The sequence below is a fragment of the Miniopterus natalensis genome, chromosome 1 (genome assembly GCF_054644295.1).
Source record: "Miniopterus natalensis isolate mMinNat1 chromosome 1, mMinNat1.hap1, whole genome shotgun sequence".
NCBI lineage: Eukaryota > Metazoa > Chordata > Mammalia > Chiroptera > Miniopteridae > Miniopterus > Miniopterus natalensis.
In genome coordinates this window covers 96,606,587-96,622,396 of record NC_142081.1, presented here as the reverse complement: position 1 = coordinate 96,622,396, position 15,810 = coordinate 96,606,587, and the positions used below count along the sequence as shown (strand labels likewise).

General features: G+C 51.6%; 1 protein-coding gene and 1 pseudogene across 2 annotated transcripts in view; one reads left to right on the top strand and one right to left on the bottom strand.

The window, feature by feature from the left end:
- Positions 1-38: 38 nt before the first annotated feature.
- The window catches only part of LINGO1 (leucine rich repeat and Ig domain containing 1), a 220,733-nt gene continuing 204,961 nt past the window's right edge, over positions 39-15,810 (top strand). The window contains exons 1-2 of one of the 2 annotated variants that reach the window (XM_087824098.1): positions 41-68; positions 13,711-13,822. The gene's annotated coding sequence lies outside the window, so the exon portion shown is untranslated. Of the gene's footprint in view, positions 69-13,710; positions 13,823-15,810 lie in introns of both variants that reach the window. The other variant, XM_087824104.1, reaches the window with a different exon arrangement.
- LOC107535211 (nmrA-like family domain-containing protein 1 pseudogene) lies at positions 14,912-15,681 on the bottom strand (annotated as a pseudogene).

Here is a 15,810-nt window from a genome sequence, read left to right as displayed (position 1 = left end):
GCGGAGCGGAGGCGGGCTGGGGATGCGGCCCCGGAGGGGTGCAGAGCGTGGACTGCAAGCCCGCGACGGTGAGTGTGGCCAAGCCAGGACGCTGAGGGGAGGCCGGGATCCCCGGGCACCGGCCAGGAGGTGGGGTATCTACCCGCCGGTGGCGCCGCGTGCGCGGCCTCTCATTGGGTGGGAGCCTTGGGGCGCTGGTGCGAACAGGGTGTTTTGTGCGCGCCCGTGGGTGCGTGCACGCGCGGAGCCGGAGTGGGGCACCCACCGCGCTCCAGTTCGAGACTGCGCACCCTCCTGCTGCGCTGCCCCACCTAACCCTGGCTTGTAACCAAGAACCCCCGAGACTTGGAGCAACTTTGTGTATGCGGAGAGAGGATGGAGACGCTTTAATGGTAGCACTCAAGCCTTTCTTTTCTAAGGAGAGAGCGCGCGGGAGGAATGGGGCGGGGCGCGGGCTGTGCTGCCTGCTGGGCAGTGGGATGCCTCTCCACCACCCATTCAACACAGCCTCCTGCTCTAGGGGACATACGTCCAGTCCCGCGGATCCACACTGGAGCCTCTCTGGTCGCCAGACTCCTGTGACCCTGCTAGGGTCCCGCGGGACTGCGAGACTACAGCTTCCAAGTCGGGGGTGGGGGGGTGGGGTGGGGTGGGGTCGTCTTTCCTGTCAGGCTAAGGACGCTGGGCTTGAGGTGGGGGAGTGGGGAGATTGCCCAGTGTGTTTATGTGTGTGTCTCCGCGCCTTCTGCTCAGGATAGGCGGCTGGAAGAATGGAACTGCCGAAGGGTGCAGAGCTCCCTAGAGGCTGGGGTTTGGAAGGGATACCTCTAGGCCGTCTAGCCTGGTTCCCTGCCATCCCTGATTTGCTTTGAGCCATGCTCCAGCGTGCCTCACTCTGTGTGATGAGGTCGTGGTTGTGTTGTGCCCCCATCCCCATTCTCCAGTCTCTTCCCACACTCCTGTCCTGTGCTGGCTGCCTCAGGGAACTTCCTAGACCCTTCCCTTACAAATGCCAGCTCTCCTCCAGCAATAGAAGATGGGATGGGGAGATATGGTCCAGGATGGTGCCCCTGAGATGGAGGGAACCCTGTATTCCCAGGAGTGAGAAACTCAAGGAAGAGTGAGAGGTCGGCCCCTCTGAAGGCCATCTCCCTTTACCAAATCCCTGCTTTCAGGGCAGGTTCCTTCTCCTCTAGGAAGCCTTCTCCTGGATCCTTCTGTCTAGCTTGGGTTCTGGGTTGGAGCAGTTGGTTTCGCCAGTAGTCCTTGTCCCTATGCCCTCTTTCCTGCCGCTTAGTGTATGAGCCTGTGGGGTCAGAAGTCCTATTCTCAGCCTAGATGCTGCCTGGAGGGGTGTGCTGCTAGACCAGTCAGTATCTACCTGGGTCTCTGGAGTATCTTAATATATTGTGTGATCAGCTTTCAGGCTTAAACCTTACTTCCACTTCCATTTTTTCTCTGGAATCTCTCAGCCACCTTTTGAGAAGGCAGGGTCCATGGGCACACTTCCACTCCATTTCACAGAGGGATTTTGAGGCAAAGATGGAGCTAGGAGAACTCCAGTTTCAGGGCAACCCTTCCTTTGAAGGTATTCTTTAACCCTTGTCTTTGGTGAGGTAGGGAGGAGGCAAGGAAGGCACATGGCTCTCTTTACTGACTTAGCGTCAGGGCTCTGGGGGCTTGCTGCTGGAGTTCTCCCCATGGCAGCTATTCTGCTGTCTGTGACCAACAGCCTCCCCTGATGGGCAAGGAGGTGGGCACAGCCACTCTCAGCCTGATTCTCCCTGGCTTGACATCTGATACTTTTGGACCCCACCCTCATTAACCTTCTTAGATTTGGGGTCAGAATCTGCCAGGGCTGTACATAATGGTTTGCAAATCCTCAACACTGGGATGTCAGTATCATTCTGGTGATCAGAGGAGTTTCCCCACCCCCAGCCTGGCCCTCTAGGCTAGGCCCTGGCATTGTCCTTGGACCCGGAACCCTTCCCACTCTCCTGAGATCTCCATTCTGTAGCTACAGAGCTCTCCCTCAAGGGAATGGTTTCCCCACAGAGGTCTGAATGTGCATTGGGGGGATGGGGGCCTGGTGGCTATTGAGACCACCTCCTTTCCAGGTGGTCCACCTGAGGCATAGGAGGCCAGAGTAGCTGTCAGCCCCAGTCAGGCCTCTGTGATTCTCCAGTCCTGATGGCAGCCCAGACTCATCTCTAGGGCCATTTAGGCCCTTGGAGGCCTCCTGTGGAGAGGTGGGGAGAGCTGTTACCCAGGAGTGACCAGAATTCTCCCTGGGACTGGGAGTGGGGTGGACCTGCTGGACCTGGTGTAGCTCCCTCAACTTCTGCTAGCTTCACTCTTAGGCATCCTCTTGCTGGCTCTGTCTTTCTTAGCTGTTTCCTCCCTCCCTCCCTCCCTCCCTCCCTCCCTCCCTCCCTCCCTCCCTCCCTCCCTCCCTCCCTCCCTCCCTCCCTCCCTCCTCTCTATCCCTGCCCTCCCATCCTCTATGGGTACCTGAGCCTCCTAAGTCTTGACCTCTGGTTGACACCCAGTGGCTGGAGCATGCCAGATACCTGCTTGGCCCCACCCCTGCCATCAAGGCCTGTTTGATCCCCTGCCTTAATTCTTCTGTCCCCCCCTCCCCTAGCCCCCAACCAACTCCAACAGGATGAGCCCTCCACTTGGAGTCTTAAGCCTTGGGGAGGGAGAGAGCAGGGTATCTCTTTGATCTCTGGCCTCTGCTGTCAAGAGTAAAAATCCCAGCCAGGTGCTCCCAGCCCCCACTTGCTCCCCCTTTAGGAAGATAGCCACTTGCCCCTCAAACATTTTGACTGGTAAGGGGTAGCCCCTTTAATTTCCCTCTCCAGCTGGGCCCTGACCCTGCTATGTTTATGTTTTAAATTATAAAAATATTACATTCTAACAAATTCAATGATAAGAAGTTATTGGGTGGGCTGGGCCTTTGGGTGACTTGAGAGAGGAAAGGTAACTGACCACTCCAGCCTCCTTTTGAGGGAAATGGGGACAGGCCACCCTGACCAATCACAGTCTCATATGGGCTTCCAGGGCCCAGACATCTGCCCCCAAGAACCACACCTTGAGGGAGGGAGTGGGCAAGGGACTATTTCAGATGGATTGGAAGGACTGGTGCATTTTGACCTGCTCAGATGTTTCTGTCACTTGCTAGATGTTCAGTAAATATATTGAATAAATGAATGAATGTTGAATGTGAATGAATGAGGGCTTTCCAGGCAGGTGGCACAACACTAGTAAAGGCACAGAGGTGGGAAACAGTAGGCATGGGTGAAGGTGTTTGCAATGGAGTAGTTCATGCAGGGGCTCAGCAGGTGCAGAGCAGGTTGGCACAAGACAGAGGAGGACCTTGAGTGCCTGACTGAGTAGTGTGGGCTGATTCTGTTTTCAGGGGTTGCAGGGTGAAGTTCTAGAGGGATTCCATCACATTTGCAATTTAAACTGCTCCCTCTGGTGGTCATGGAAGGGGGAGGAGACAGGGAGGTGGTTCTGAGGCTGCTATGGGAATCTAGTGGTGGTGAGGGCAACAACAGGACAGGTGCCTTGCCTACCTTCACCATAATCACTAAGGGACTGTGCATGGTTCCCCACCTGATGGAGGATGGAGAGATTTGGCCTGGGTGGGAAGCCAGGTGGGGTGATGTAGGCCATCAGAATTGAGCAGGGTCTGGGGCATCACTATTCCCACCACCTGGGTATACAGAGGTGGCAGGTGTCCTGAAGTCATCAATATGGACCTTTAGTATGGGCCTCCCAGTGGCACAGTTGAACAAGTCCCTGTGGTCCCTTGGGCTTCAGTTTCTATGTCTGTAAAAAGGATAAGTTTATTTGTTTCTCTGGAGACCTGGAGTGACTATTGGTGGAAGTTTGGGACCTCAGAAGTAGAATACAAAGGAAAGGGGTAGCGGGTCAGCACTGCTATTTGACAGAGGAAGAGTTTGAGACTCAGAGAGTGGCAGTGAGTGGCACAAAGTCTTAAAGCAAATTGGGGGCAGGGCATTCCAGCCTGGGTTTTTCTAGCTGTTACTGTAGCCTGCTGGGTAGGGATGGGGCAGTGGCTGGGGCCTCTGCAGAGGACATCCTCAGGCAGTTGCCTTGGCAGTCCAGCTGTCAGGGAGCATATGAGGCCACATGGTCACATTAGGGGAGGCGCAAGCCACTGAAAGAGAATCCCTAGCTGTCTGGCTCTACGTAGGCACTACTAGCCACCAAGGGTCAGGGTGGGAAGAAGCTAAAATGGAACCTTGGTGTCCAGGTTGGTTTGGACATGGAGGGCAGACCTTGGCAAGTGGCCCAGTTCTAGCACCCATCTGCCAGGGCAGCCAGACAGGTGTCTCCGTGCCCAGGACTGATCCAGTTAGCTCAATACCAGCTGTGCCAGCCACCCTCCCATACCTCACTCAGCTCTCATGGCCCTGTTGGGTCTACAATCCTTGGGGTGGCACAGCACATCTGATGCTGGGGTCCTGGGCCTCAGTGGAGTATGTGTATATGACATGTAGTCTCACCCTGAGCACTGATTCTGTAGCTCTGAGATTTGGGGGTATGGAAATGGGCCCTTTGAAACAGTCTGCTGTGATCAAAAGGACCTGAGCTTGGATGCCATCTGGAACTGGATTTGAATACTGGCTCAGCTACTTCTAAGCTAGGTGAGCTCAGGCAAGTCATTTCAATTTTCTGAGCTGTTTCCTCCTCTGTATCTGGAAGAATGGTACCTACCTTATAGGCGTGTCATTAGCATGCTTTGAAATAATACATGGAAAGCATGCACTAGCCTGATACACTGAAGAACCTCAGTAAATGTTAGCTTGGTTTGATCTCTGCTAGGAGAGGGAGGTGAGTCCTCTTGAAGTTTCAATGTACAGATTGAAGTAGAGAGAAGCCTTATTATTATTATTTTCCAGGACAAAATTTGTTTTATAACTTTTCTTAAGTTTTTACACTCCTTCCCTCGTGTAGTCCTCATGGCAGTTCTATAAAGTAGGCAGAGAGCCACCACTTCATTTCACAGGCGCTGAAACTGGGATTTGACTCTCCAGAGTTGCACAGTGAGTTGGGCAACTGTCTCTCGACTCCTAGCCCAGGACTCTTGCTCCATGGGTATGCTTCCCAAACTTCGGGGGTGGAGGCCTATCTAGACCAGGCTTGGGAATTCCAGAGATTCCCTGAACAGCTCTGTCTCCATCACAGGTGCAGGGACAAGCTGTCACCGTGACAAGCAGCCAATCCCAGCTGGGGTGGTATGGGGAACTCTCAGTGAGGCAGCATTTGCTGCATTTGTCTGGCTGCCCAGCACTGGATAGAGGTGGAGGGGGTGGTGCCAAGGAGTACAGGGGGGGTGGGCCTTTACCTCCTGGGCAGCCCTGGGCCATGCCAAGGCAAGCAGGGCTTAGCCTTCTGGGCAGGGTGGGGAGAGCACTGTGCGCCACCGCTGACCAGCCGGGTGACCTTGGCCATGCCACTGTTCCTCTTTGAGCCTTAGCTTCCTTTGTAAATTTGAGATAATTATCTCCCTGTCTACCTCCCAAGGCTGTTCTTGAGGCTCTACTATAAATATATATTTTTATACAAACATGATATTCTATAGCTCTGAGTCCAGGAGTTCCCAGTCCTCCATCTGGTGATCCTATAATCATTCAGTGATTCACTTGTTGGGCACTTCCTCTGGGCTGGCTTTGCTGGACAGAGACAAATAAGTCCAACCCTCAGCCCCTCTGCCCCCAGCAGTCTCCCTCCATGCTCCTCTGTGCCCCCAGGCTCCAGCCAAACACCAGTCACCCTCTCCACACACACTGTGGCTTTCACCCTCCAGGGCTTGTCTCTGCTCTCCCCTTCACCTGATCCCTTCCTCCATTTCTGTAGGTGTAGACCCCACCCACTTTTCAACATTCAGCCCAAATGCCATATTTAAACACCCCTCCCCTGTACCTCTAGCTGGAAGTACCTGCTCTTAGAACTCTGAGAGCGGCATATCTGCTTTACATTTAGCGAACATTAGCTCTGTACCTACACCGTTCAAGTCCTACTGTATGCAAGGCTTGTGACATAAGGCCTGGGAGTATCTTGGTGTCAGTGACCAGGCTTATCCACCTCAGGTACTTGGTCCATCCATGGACCTGGGGCCAGATGGACTGAGCAGGAGCATGTGGCGTGTACCTAAGGGCTCTTGTGGCTACTGCCACTTCCTCTTTCCCCTTGGGCCAGGACTGTAGGCTAGGCCCAGGACATCTCAGGCTTTTGTGCTGAGGTGCTCACCTGAGATATGGCCTTCCCCACCCCTGGAGGCTCCATCAGTCCAGGGCAGGGCCCAGTCTCTGGCCACACATAACTCTCCCTTATGAACTGCATGGCATTCAGCAGTTAGCAACTGATTACTTGGGGTACTGATAACTCTTCCATTATCAACCAGCAGAGGCAGGCCTGGCAGTGTTTGTGTGGGTCAGCTAGACCTAGCTGGGCCGTTGCAATCTTGGCTGTTTATTGCTGACCAGAAAGCCAATAAATAGGAGCCAGAGAAAAGGAGGTGCAGTCCACCCTCTCTTCAGATGCACTGCCAGGGTTGGGACTGAGGGATCGGGAGGAGGGGGAATTGGGGTAGGTAGGGAGCTTTTGCTCACTCTCACCTCCTTCTGTTCTCACCTTCCTTGTTCTGCATCTAGTCTCTCTTGGTCCTGGGTCTCAGCTTTCCCATTTGTTAAATGGGGATTTCAGCCTCTTTGTGGGGGAAATGCCTTTGAGTGAGATGGCCAGGCAGTCACTGACTTGTCATCGTTTCTGCTTAATGGGTAGGGGCATTCTGAGGCTCAGAGAAAATGGTGGCCGAATGAGGATGGAGCCAGCATTGCAGTCCCCAGCCCAGGGCTGCTCTGCAGGACAGGGAGATGGTGGGCAAGCGGGCGAGTAGTGCTAAGGCTTCTAAATATGGAGCTAGGACTCAGTGGAATCTATGAAAAAACGATTTCTAGGGAAACCACATAAAGGAGATGGCAGGGAGGATGTTTAACCTACTTAAGAGACACAGCTGCCTTTCAGGCCCACCAGGAGCATGGGACATTGTTTGTGGGGCTCCTGGCTCCAGAAACAGAGTTAGTTTATTAAAAAAATTTTCTTTTGTTAGGAAAATTTTTGAACATACGGAAAGGTAGAGAGAATTGTATAGGAAACTCCCATATACCCCTCACCTAGATTTAACAATTGTTGACATTTTGCTATATCTTTTTTTCTTGATCTATTTTAAAGTACATTATAGACATCATGGCATTTCACCCCTAAATATTTCAGCATCCATCTGTAAAAAATAAGAGAAAATGTCTGTCTAATCTTTAGTGATCACATATTTCTTTTCATTTTATCTTTGAGAGATTGAAAATGATGACAGATGAGGAGACTGAGGCTTGAGAGTTGGCCTGTCCTGTCCAAGGTCATGTAGCGGAGGGCTCGGGGAGGAGAGGTACAATCTAGGAGGTGGGCTACAGGTGTCAACCCAGGATTTATGCCCAGCCAACGTGGTTCAACAGTTGAGCATCAACCAGGAGATTGTGCTTGGATTCCGGTGAAGGCACATGCCAGAGTTTCGGGCTCAATCCCCAGTGGGGGGCGTGCAGGAGGCAGCCGATCAATGACTCTCTCATTGTTGATGTTTCTATCTCTCCCTCTCCGTTCCTCTTTCTGAAATCAATAAAGATATAATTAATAATAATAAAAAATTTATCTTTATTGTTGAAAGTATTACAGATGTCCCCCTTTTTCTTTCCCCATTGACCCCCCTCCACCCTGCACCTGCCCCTCCCCGTCCCCCCAGGCCTTCACCACACTATTGTCTGTCTTTTAAGTTAATCGGCCTTTCTTTTATTTGCTTTGGGGATTAATCAGTAACTGCAGTGTCAGGAAAACCTAAAATGGCTTCTTGTGGTATCCAGGAAGGCAAGGGAGGGCTCGCCTGGTGGGAGGGCTTAGTATCCCAGTCTGGACACCCACAGGGTTTGAGGGAACTGGGGGTGTTAGGAGTTTAGGGCTGGGCCAGAGACTGTAGCCTCATTGTGTTCTGGGGTGACCCGTGACACGACCACCAGAGTTTGTGTTTGAATTTTTGGAGCCTTTATTAGCTGGCCAGCGGCTACAATTGCAGCGTCTCACCCATGTAAGAGCCGAACTGCAGCCCCGACCCTCAGTTCTTCCCACATTTTATACTCAGTAACTACAAAGGCAACTACGGTAAAGGGGCTTCTAATAGTTTGATAATTTGTTAGGTTGTCAGCTTTTGTAACATGAAACAAGGGGGGGACCTTTAGTAACATAAAAGGGATGATTTGAACACAATGTCTTACAATGAGTAATGGGGTATGCTTGACCTGAGCATGACAGGTTTGTTTTGTTTTTTGTTTTTTGTTTTCTATAGGAACTCAGGGGGAGCAGTAATTTTTGGGCTAGCTTGTTGGGCCTTGTCCTGTACAATAGGGATCTTTTTCTACTTTTACTGTTAGTTCCTTAGGTGTTCTTCTGGCCACGGTGGCCAGAACAATGATAGCCAGAACAATTGGTGGGAAGTGAGGCATGGAGAACTCTTGGGCCTGTGCAGAAAGGGGGGAGCTCCATGGCTGCCTCTAGCCTTCCTAGGGAGTGGTCTTTTACTCTCCTGCCCCACCATCTCCTCCCCGGGGAGGCTTCACAGGACGGTGTCCTCTGCCAGCCTAGGGTCTCCCTGGTGCTTCCTTGTCTCCTTGGGATCCGGGTGATCCTGCGCCCCAGCACCCACACATGCTTGAGACTTCTTATTCTGCCCTTGTTGACTTGAGAGTACCTGTTGACTCTGGGGGTCACAGAGGTCATGGGTATAGAATTGGAGAATGTTGGAACTAGAAGGTGGCCTCAGAAATGATCTTATTCTTCTTGTAGTTTCAAGATAGGGAAACCAAGGCATACGGAGTGGCCAACCCTGTGTCAGGTCTCACATGAAAAGCATTGCAGAGCCTTGGCAATAAGTCAAGCGTCTGGCTTCTCAGTCCTAGGATCCCCTGCTTCTGAACCACCTGGGCTCCCCCAGATGTAAAGGGGAGAGTGAGCCCAGCTGGGGAAGTGCTGTCAGTTATCCCTGAGGGCAAACCCCATTGATGTCCCCCCTCCCTCTCCCTGTGTGTGTGGATGGTCTGCCCTCCAGGGCTGGGACTGGCCTCCTGTGCTCCCATCTCTGCCCCCACAACAAAGGGAGCCTTGATTAGTGCCAGGCTTATGGTTGGGCTTGTCTCTCTAGGACAGGATGGGAGCACAGTGGGCGGGAGAGTCCTCTGTGAGAAAGGCAACCAGAGGAAAACAGGAGACAGACATCAAACACCTTTTGATCCCCAGTCTATGCCCTTGTCTGTGGCTCTGCCAGACCCTACACCAAGCCCGTGTATTCTCCACAGTTGGGAAAGGAGAAGAAAACACCCAACCTCAAATGAGTGACTCCATGGCACTGTGTGACTTGGAGCATGTCACTACGGCTCCTGGTAAAATGAGGCAAGGAACAAGCCTCTTCTACTCTCAAGTGAGGCAGGGAGAACCTGGCAGGCCATGGGCTGTTAGCCCATCTGTTGGCTGGTCCTTCAGCTCCCTGCCCAGTGGGAAGTGGGTTGGGAAGGGTCACAGGAAAGAAGGCAGGCCCTCAATGCTGCTGGGAGAGGGAGAGAGCACTGTGCTTGAAGTTGAGGGGCCAGGTGGGACAGAAGTGCTCTGGCTGTGTGCTGGAACCCAGGCAGGGTGCTAGAAGAAGATTACCCTCAGTGGACAGATGAGGAAGCAGGCTCAGAAAGGCCATGCAGCTGGTTGGTGGTGGGAGTGGGATTTGATATCAGAACTGCCTCCTTTGCTTTCCAGACCTGGTGTCTGCTCTCAGCTGTCCCACTAACTGCCATTCCCTGAGCCTTGGGGTTTGCCTTTGTTCAATGGGACCAGGGGTGGGGATGGGGGTTGGCTGCTTAGGGTTGGGCTGCTGCCACAGGCTGGAGGGGAGACTGAGCCTTCAGTCACCTCCTCTACCTGGACTGGCAGGATCTAAAGGTTCTGAGTATGGCTGTTCTTGGAGGAATCCCTCATAAGTCATGCAAAGTGAGAGGCTCCCTGGAGCGGTGCTGAGGGATTGGGCTTCTGTGTGTGTGTGCAAAGCCCTTCAGAGCCTCCTACTCTCCTTGCTTTCAGCTAGTGTGTGTCCTCTGTGCATTTATCCTGTGACTGCAAGGTGGTGTGGGAACCTGTGTGCATGTATATGGGTCATCCTGAGAGTCACATTTGAGGATTGAATATGAAGTAGGGCAGAGGTAAGTTTATTGAACACCTATTAAGTGTTAGTCACAGTGCCAGGTGCTTTACATGCATTACCTCATTTAATTCTAAAAACAACCCCATGATATGTACTATTACTATTCCCATTTAACAGATGAGGAAACTGAGGCTCAGACAGATTGAAGGACTTTTGAGATCACATAGCTAGTGAATGGAGAAGCTGGCATTCCAACTTAGGAATGTCTGCTTCTAAAGGAGGCTGTGTCTTTTGTGCCCCAGACAGCGCGGGAGTCTGCTGCAGGTAGGAAAAAGAAAGTTAGGTTTCAAGAAAGTGCCAATGGTAGCTGCTCTGTATTTGGAGAGAAGAGGCCAAGGGTCAGGTGAAAGGTCTAGGTGAAGGAGGGTGGTTCAGCAGGAGAGGCCTGGCTGGAAGTCAGTGTCTGGCCTAGAGCTATGTGTCCTTGGCTCTGTCGTCTGCTCTGGATCTGTCTCCTCAAGCCTGCCTTATTCCCCGCTCAGAGGAGTGGTGCACCTTCCTCCTGGTCCCTGATAGGGCAAAGGCCTGGATGTGGTAATGAGTGAGCACAGTCAGGGCAGTGTGCCACATGGTGAGCATCAGGAGATGAGTCTGGAGAGAGGTCTTGGCTGTACAGGCCTCAACTGCCAGCCTGTAGGGTGGATGCTCTCCACATTTTGAGCAGGGCCAGTCTGCAGTTGGGAAGAATGGCTTGCTAGTAGCTGGGGGCTGCTTAGTGGGCCATGGATAGTGGGGAAGGGGTGAGAGAGCAGGGGGCATCTGGGGGCTTTTCCCCTCCTTGCCCAGAGCTCATATCCCTGCAGGCTGAGAGGGGCAGCTCATTTTCCTTGTCTCCCATTCTCCTCTCTCCCTTTTCCTGCCTTCGGAACATGGAGTGAGAGTGAGGAGCAGGGGGGGATCTCTGGCCCCTCCCAGGTCCCTTCCTTGGAGGCTGTAAATATTTTATCTCTGCTGTGTCTGCTGCTGAGAATTGCTACTTTTTACATCCTTTTTTCCTTTTGCTTGGTACAAACAAATGCTGGAAAAATTCTGTGCTGGGCACTAACTCTGCTGCTTCTGCTTGTGCTCAGAGACCCCTCCAAAACCTCTAATTGCTTTTAAGCTATGATAGTTGGCATAAGTAATTTTCTTCTTCTTTGTATTTTTTTGACTCTTTCATTTTGAGTTCCTCCTCATTTCTTCTAAGTTTCTGGAAGAGAAATGAAGCAGAAAGACATGTGGGCAAGGAGGTAGGGCACTCTTGGACAGGGCATTTTGCCTTTTTGGGCCTCAGTTTCCCCATTTACAAGGTGGTTGTGTGTCCATTCCTTCATTCAACAGACATTCCCCAAGTACATCAAGCAACTTGAGGGTGAGGACTGTCTCCATCTTTGCTGCTGCATCCTCAAGCACCCAGCACAGAGCCTGACACAGAGTAGGTGCTCAGTTAAGGTCAGATGACTGAATCGTTAGCTTTACTGTGAGCCAAGCACTGGGAATGCACAGAATGAATCAGATCAGCCCCTGGCCACGACAGCTCAGTGATGGGAGGGGAGCCACTACACAAACATAATTACTGTGTTACTGAGTCATAATACAGGTGGGTACTTGGTACTTAGGCGCACAGAGCAGGGAGGGCCAGGGGAGTCGGAAAAGCTTCAGAGGAGAGCTTGGACTGCTTAATGAAGAGGGGGTAGGAGTTTAACAGGTGAAATGGGGCCAAGGAGGAAGGAATTCCAGATAGAAAGTAGCATGTGCAAATATCAGGAGAGCTGTGGGTGGGGTCAGGCCAGAGAGGGGAGGAGGTAAGGCTGCTCAGATGGGCCTGAGTTGCCTAGGAGAGCTTTGCATTGAGGTGGGGAGTTTAGACTTATTCCAAAGATAACAGGGAGCCCTGAAAGGTTTCTAAGTAGAGGACATGTGGGAATGATCCCTCTGTCTCCATAGTAGAGGGTGTGGGAGGGGGCATGCTGTCTTGGAGGCTGGTCTCAGGTAAGCTTGTGGGGTAAGGGAGGATGTGAGTTGGGACAGACAAGATGGGAGTGGGTGAATGACCCAAATCCTGGTGCTTATCTCATCTTGCACTGTGGCTCCAGGCCTTCCCTGGACCCTGGGGTGGGGATCCTCTTAAGGTGTATAGAACTTTACAGTGTGTAAAGTTTGCTCACCTCCGACCCTTAGTAGATCTTGGAAACAAGAGGTGGGGGAAGAGAAGACACAGCAGGGGACCATTCCCCAATGACAGGTATAGGCCAAGTTTGCCCCAGGGTCCCGCAGGCAGGTGGAGGTGGGGTGGGATTTGAATACAGGACTCAGGGCCTCTAACCAGCTGCCCCCATCACATCTGCTGTGCCCCTTCCACTCCCAGCCGTCTCTTCCCTTTACCTCCCCTTTGGAGCCCTGTTTGTAGAGTGTGTGGGACTTTTCAGAAACATTAATGATAGAAAATAAATTAGAATCCGAGAGGAATCATTGCTGGGCATTCTCAGAGGGGCTCCTCTGCCCTTGTATCTCTCGGCCATATTGAAGCTGGCAGCCAGACCAGAATACAAATGTATCTGGGCTAGCATTGCCCTTAATCTGTCAGGAAGCCCTCCCTGGTGAGACAGCACTCACCAGCAGCAAAGCTGTTTTGCAATGAGGGCTCAGCAGTGCTAGGCATCACTGACCAGGACTGAGTTCTCTAGGGTGGAGGCACAGTCCATGGCTGAGGATGGAGGGGGGGTGGATGGGGCCTTGCGCCCAGGTCCCTCTCCATCTCAAGCCCTCTGCTGGGGACACAGCTCTGAGGCTAGCGCCGGGTGGGGTCATGCATCCCTGCCCAATGGGGAAGGAGCACATATGAAACTGCCAGTGGTTTCTCAGGGTCTGAATTCCTCAAGTGGGTATTGAAGCACCTGTATGAACTTGACCCTCTTTGTCCTATCTCTTCCAGGATGCCTTCCTTTATCACTGCTCAGCTCATACTGGGTTTTCCATAGTTAAGCCTCTTGTGCCTCCTGGAACTGGGGTACAACAAACCTATCGCCTAAAGGGTGGGTAATGAGTGGAGCAGGCTGGGTGTGATGTAGTAGGGACCGGTGGGGACTGGCAATGTGGAGGCACAGGGTACCAGTTTGGGAGCCCTGCCATGGACACTTTCACTCCCAGCTCTGCTAAGTAGCCTTTGCTCCAGGGCCACCATTCCTATCTGTAAACCAACAGGGTGCTCCCTGAGGGCAGGCCCTGCTCTCTGCCCCTGCAACTTGTCTCCCAAAGACATGGGCATGGGCTGGGCACCAAATAGGCTTCTCATAAAGCTTCAGAGGCTCTGGGGGCCTGAGGAATCACTCAGGGCAATCTTTTCACTTAGAGATGGGAAAACTGAGGCCCCCTGTTTTTTTTGTGTGTGTGTTTTTTTTTAGACAACCAGCATTTATTGATCACCCATCATGTGCCAAGCACCAGGATAAAGAGTCACCCACAGCCAAGAGGAAGGCTAGTAAATGAAGCAAATACAATATGGTATAGAAAATGGTAAGCCAGAGATATACAAAGATATTATGGGGGCCCTTCTATCACCTCCTCTTCCCATTTCCCTACCTTTCTCCAGCTCTGGCCTCAAGCTCCTGCCTTCACCTACTGCAGAGCCTCTGGGTTTCACTGTAGCTAAATAGATGCCCCCCTTGTCCTAGCATGACACAAGCCAACCATAAACTGAAAAGGAGCCATGGCAGCCTCTGGAGCATGGACCACTCTAATAAGAAAGCACATAGGAGGGGAGAGAAGTTCACAAATGCACCATCAGTACTGGTGCTAAAAGTAAGGTTTGTGGAATGCCTAAATGAAGGATAGAATGAATAGATAAGTAATTGAATGTCAACTTTCAACCTTGAAGCAAAACTGAAATTTAGAGTTTCTAATACTTGCGCTTATTCCCCAGAAAGTCCTCTACAAAGACTATATATATATATATATATATCTTTATTGATTTCAGAGAGAGGAAAGGAGAGGAAGAGAGAGAGACAGAAACATCAATGATGAGAAAGTCATTGATCGAGCCAACAACCCCGGGCATGTGCCCTGACCGGGAATCGAACCCTGATCGCCTGGATCCTAGGTCGACGCTCAACCGCTGAGCCATGCCCGGCCGGGCTCTACAAAGATTTTTATTTTAAGAAATTAAAATTACTTAAAAGTTCACTAAGAATGTAACAATGCACTTGAATAAAAAAACTAGAGCTGCTGAGGGGAGTTTCAGAGCCAGGGCTCTAGGTCATTTAGGCAGGAGAAAGTCAGTGGCCACCCCCACTGGTGTTAGGGAGGAAGCTCCAAGTTCCAGGCCAGAGCCTTGTGAGGCAACTTGACTGTTGGGGAGACAGAGCTACAGAAGGTGCCAGGTTTGGGGCTTCTTACTTAACCAAACAGATGTACAATCCTTATCACTAGCTGGAAAGTTATATGTGAATCAACATTTCCATGTTTCCTACTTAAAAGAGAACTTCAGGGAAGCCTTTGGTGTCGCAAACAATTGCATTCTAACATGCCTGTTCTGTAAATGGAGATGTGCTGTAAACAGGACCAGAATCGGGAGGAAGAAAGTTGTCAGGGGCATATTTGAACAGCTTAAATGCCTTTCAAAGCTCCCTGATTCTCTGAGATAAACTGGCTGAAGCTTCTGACTTTGGGGTTCAGTCAGTGGGTGAGCTTGACATCATGGTCTGGCTTCATGCAATAGAAACGGAACATGTTCGCTGTTTCCGCTGCTCCAGGAAATCCCAGCTTCTCGTAAGCTTCCATGGTGATCCAAGGTGTAGTAATCTCCATCAGAGGCTTTCACTGCCTTCCATAAGGTGAAAAAGTTTTCAAAGTAAGCTGCCAAGCGGACACTAGTCATGGGAACACCAATGGACCAGAAATACTCCTCCACCTCTCCCTTCCCATCAAAGTGCTCAACTTCCAGCTTCCCACCAGCCAGGCGCTTGGCGTCCTCCAGGCCGCTCTACACCACGTGCTTCAGACCCAGGGGCTTGGCAATATCGGCCACCAGCTTTCCCTGACACACTTCTTTCTCTTTGCTGAGATGGTCCCAGAAGTTGGTCACCACAAAGGCCCCATAGGCATCTTTTAAGGCGGCCTCCACTGATGCTGCGTCATTCAGGTCCCCTTTTCCCACCTCAGCGCCAAGGTCCCGGAGCACCAGTGCGTTTGATCGAGTCACATTCCTGGTCATTGCTCTCACAGCAAACTTTTTGCTCTCCAAAATGGCCCTGGCCACAGAGCCACCCTGGGCTCCTGTTGCTCCAAACACTGCAGTTACTTTCTTGCTGGTCATGTTACTGGACAAAGAAACAGTGGAGTAGCTGAACTTTCCTCAGAGCAGCAACAGCAGCTATAATAGTTCCTCCTCAAGCATGGGAGTTATAAGCGAAGTTTGACTACCTGAGGCCCCCTGTTTTGCTCTAAGCATACTATACATCTGTGCTCTTATAATCCCCACACAGGCATAGGAGTGCGGTTTTTTA